This window comes from Dipodomys merriami, unplaced genomic scaffold, assembly GCF_024711535.1.
Source record: "Dipodomys merriami isolate MVZ:Mamm:240054 unplaced genomic scaffold, mDipMer1.0.p SCAF_698, whole genome shotgun sequence".
In the NCBI taxonomy this organism is placed as follows: domain Eukaryota; kingdom Metazoa; phylum Chordata; class Mammalia; order Rodentia; family Heteromyidae; genus Dipodomys; species Dipodomys merriami.
In genome coordinates, this window is record NW_027206288.1 from 261,193 (window position 1) to 265,603 (window position 4,411).

The 4,411-nt window shown below is 34.5% G+C and overlaps 2 pseudogenes; one reads left to right on the forward strand and one right to left on the reverse strand.

Annotated features, from left to right (window-relative positions):
- Positions 1–460: 460 nt before the first annotated feature.
- LOC138816409 (ankyrin repeat domain-containing protein 49 pseudogene) lies at positions 461–1,176 on the forward strand (annotated as a pseudogene).
- Positions 1,177–3,284: 2,108 nt separating this feature from the next.
- On the reverse strand, positions 3,285–3,384 carry LOC138816413 (U6 spliceosomal RNA; annotated as a pseudogene).
- Between the last annotated feature and the right edge of the window lie 1,027 nt (positions 3,385–4,411).

Sequence of the window (4,411 nt, forward strand, 5' to 3'; positions counted from 1 at the left end):
AATAATGTTAGAATTCATCACATGATAAAATAACAGGTAGAATGTATCAAATGCTGATTGATTGTTTTTCCAAGTACTTTACCTATGGTATCTAATTTAATCCTCACAATAATCCCATAAAGTGGAACTACTTCCATTTTTAATTATCAGATGATATTGAAGTTTTCAGAGTTGGAATTACTAGTACAACATTGCACACATGGTAAGTGTTAGCCTGATGCCCATCTCCCACTATATCAAATTACCTCATTCTCTTTTATGACTAAAACACCAGCACTTACTCTACTAATTCTAGGAAAATTTCCCAGAATTATTGTGTACACTCTAATAATATCTCGCTTTATCTTTGTTAGAAAATAGATAACTGTAACATGAAAATTCCAAGTTCATAATCAATTTATACCTCCCTGTTCTCCATCAATTCCCTACTTTCCAGTTAGAATGATTTAGAATAATAAAAATGAAAAAAGATTAAATAAATAATGAAAAAAAACATGCAGAAAATTCACTGTGTTTTTCTCACCAGTTCAACCAATGTAAACTATTGGGGAAATACATAGACACCTTATTCCCACTGGCACTGAAAGTCTCTAGTTAAGCAATTCTGATGAAGATGAGGAACAAAATGAAAAAGTGATGAATGGTATCAATTGCAAGAAAAAAAAAATGGAGTCGGATCCAAGCAAATTTCTTCTTTGGGCTGCTGAAAATAATCGGCTTAGTAGAGTGTGGAGACTACTTTCCATAAAGGCCACTCATGTGAATACTAGAGATGACGATGAATATACCCCTCTTCATCTAGAAGCCTACAGTGGACAGTTAGATATTGTTCGTGAGTTGTTGCCTCAAGCAGCAGATATTCATGCAATAAATGTGAATGGTTGGAAACCCCTGCACAGTGCTTATTCTTGGAATAATACCAGAGTGGCTTCTTTCTTACTTCATCATTATGCAGATAGCAATGCCCAAACTAAAGGCCTCTTAACTCCCTTGCGTTGTGCTGCTGGGTATAGAGATAGCGAAGGTACGCTGGACCTCCTTCTGTTCAACCGTTATATCAAACCAGGACTGAAGAACAAGTTTGAAGAAACTGCCTTTGATATTACCAAAAGGATAAGTATGTATCACTACCTCTTTGAAGTTGTGGAAGGCTGTCGAAAGAAATTGTTCTCTTAAGTCATAATGGTTCAGTTAAGTATCTTTTTTTTTCCTTTTTTTTCTTTTTTTTTTTTTTTGGTTGAGTTTTTTTTTTTTTATTGTGAAAATACCATACAGAGGAGTTACAATTACATAGGTAAGGGAATGAGTACATTTCTTGTCAAACATGTTGCCTCCTCCTTTATTTCCCCTTCCCATCCCTTCCCATCTCCTCCCCTCTCTACCCCTCCCCCCACCAAAGTTGTAAAGTTCGTTTTTCGACATGTCTTGTACATCTCATTGTTGCAATGGGTCAATCTGTGTCCCTATTTAAACAATTTGTTTTTCCCCTTCCCTTTCACAAATCATACCAACATCAAATACAATGAAAGCAGGGATTATACCATGGGAGAGGGACATAAAAAGCAACAAAGAAATCATCTTATAAATATGTTAGAAACAATCGCAAGAAAGAAGAAAAACATTTGAATCCTTATCTTAGGGTTCATTTCGCCAAACATCAACTTATCTGATCATTTTGACTTGTCTCAGACATGTACTAGTTATTGCAAATAAGGGAAACCATGGGACCAATGTTTTTTTGGGCCTGGCTTACTTCACTTAATATTTTTTTTCCAAGTCTTTCCATTTCCTAACAAATGGGACAATGTCATTCTTTCTCATGGAAGTATAGAATTCCATTCCATAGAATTCTATTTTCTCAATCCATTCATCTACTGATGGGCATCAAACAAGACCATACTAAAGCTACCAGAACAAATATGTTTATTGCAGCATTATTTAGCATAGCTATTAGTTAAGTTCCTTAAACTTCAAAATGCCAATCCATTCTTTGTGTCCATACAAAATACTTTCACAACCCAAATAACAGCAATATCTTACTGTAAAAATTCTGTGGAATTTTTCCAAATGAATTGCCTGACTTTGATGTAAAAATGTATTTTAGTTGTTTGTATACATCTATAATTATTTCTGCAGATTTTGTGATTTTTTAATCAGAAATAATTTGAACTCATCTGTTGAAAGGAGTAGTACAGAAACTAAAGATATTTGTTTATTGTCTGAAAAAATATTTTTTAAAATATTCTATATTCTGTGTTTGAATAATATCCATAATCTATTTCACTCTCTCCTGGATATACTTTGAATTGAACATTGTTTTATAATATATAAATATATATATATATATATATATCCATTAATAAATAGTCCTTTCAAATTACATTCCATATAGAAAATTTAAGATTCCTTTTTTTCTAGGTCCTTATGAAAGACCCCAGACTCCTAGGAGACTTTCGTCAACGGGAGGGCGCCCCAGAAACTCAGACTCCAGGCTGGGAGATGCAATAAGCAAGAGGAATTTATTTGACGTTTGCGCAAACGGACTCTCTGCCCCGGTCAGTCAGAGAGCCCCGAGCAGCGGTTACAAGCCTTTTTAAAGGCAAAAATCACAAGATTAACGCATAACACAAAGCATCCCATGATTGGTCCATTTAAAGATCATCATATATGCCAACAATCACTTTGCCACGCGGGAAATTTTGTAACACTCTTTGTAAAACAATTGGCTCATGGTTGGTTTAATGGAGGGTTTACATGGTTACAGGCCTATGATTGGTTGACATTTGGCCCAGTTTATGGTCTGGCCAGGTGGTCGTTGTCAAGATCCGTCCCAGGGATTGCTGAACTAAACTGGAACTGAAAAACATGTACTATCTATAACCGCTGTCCTTGTTCTGGGGTGGGCTGATATCCGGACATCTGGGCCGGCCAATATCCCGGAGTCACTGCCCAGTTTTATCTGCCAGGGAAGGGGGTCTGAATACAAGCATATTTACAGAAGCAAAATCAGCAGTTAGCAAGTTAGTAATGGCAATGTTAAAGTGATGTTTTTAATTTTTAACCCTTCACTTATACTAGTATATTTCTTAAGGATAAAATGACCATGTTAACTAATTTCAAAAGTTTTGTAAAGGTTATTGTATATAAAGGCCTTTCTAAGGTGAATGTTTAATCCACTGATATCAAACTCACATTTAATTCTAACACTTGCATGTATTGTCACACGTGTAATTTTGTAATCAACTTTTTAATAACTGTTTTTCATTTCTTGCATCTGAAGAATGAAAACTATGGAATACTTCACAAATTTTCATATTATCCTTGTGCAAGCACCATGTTAATCTCTGTATTGTTGTAATTTGGGTATATGGGCTGCTGAATCATGTAGTATCTTCTAAATTTAAGTAGTTAATGATGCAATCTTTTTACAGGCTTATATCCTTGGGTGCCTTTTTGTAACAAGGAAGCCTTATTGTCCCTAACAATAATATTGATCTTATTTCCCTAAAATAATATGTATAGTGAAAAAAATTTATATTGTTCGGTCGATTGCTCACATTTGTATTTTTTGTGAATGACAATTTTAATTCTTTTTCATTTTAGATTTGATCATACTTTGAAGCACTTATAGCTAGATCCTAAGGTAATGGCTTTTTCCAGTACTTATTTATGCAACTGAGTTAGCTTTGTGGAGCTAATAGATTCAAAGTAAGCCTTGCTTAAGAGCTACTTCTAAACTTCTGCAGCTGACATTTTCCCAAATGAGGTCTTACCGGCACAAATGTCTACCTGACCCTTTATCCTTCTTCCATGTAGGAACAGACCAACAGAATATCCTATCTTTACAGCATAGTTTGTCTTACTGGAACCAAACTAATCTTAGTTACAAGTGATCATAGAGAGATGAACAGTTAAGACAGAACTGTTCGGACTAGAAGGAATTTTATCAAAATTTAATTGTTTATTATACTTAACATTCCAAAAGTAGCAAAAGCCAAGAAGCTGAAAAAATTGTTCATATGCATGATTACCTAATGTCTGGCCTGTCTACCTTCCAACCAGGCAGAAACTTACACTACTGACTTTCTATCACCAAATATTTTCATAGTTGCAGGAGAAGTCCATATGTTTCCCCACTTTATTAGGCCTTACATTGGTAATGTTTTAATCACAGTGTTTCCTCTTGCCTCCAGGCTGTAAATCTACAAATGGTAAACTTTAGGTCTATCTCTACCAAACACTGAGGTAGAGATAATGCAATAATACTTTAAGAGTTGTCTTTGATACCCTAACTGCAACAGAACAATGCAAAACATGTGCCCTTTTGTATTATATATAGTTATATAACTTATATTTATATGTGGCGATTTTATATTTCACACAGTGAAACTTATTAGAATTAGTTGATAAT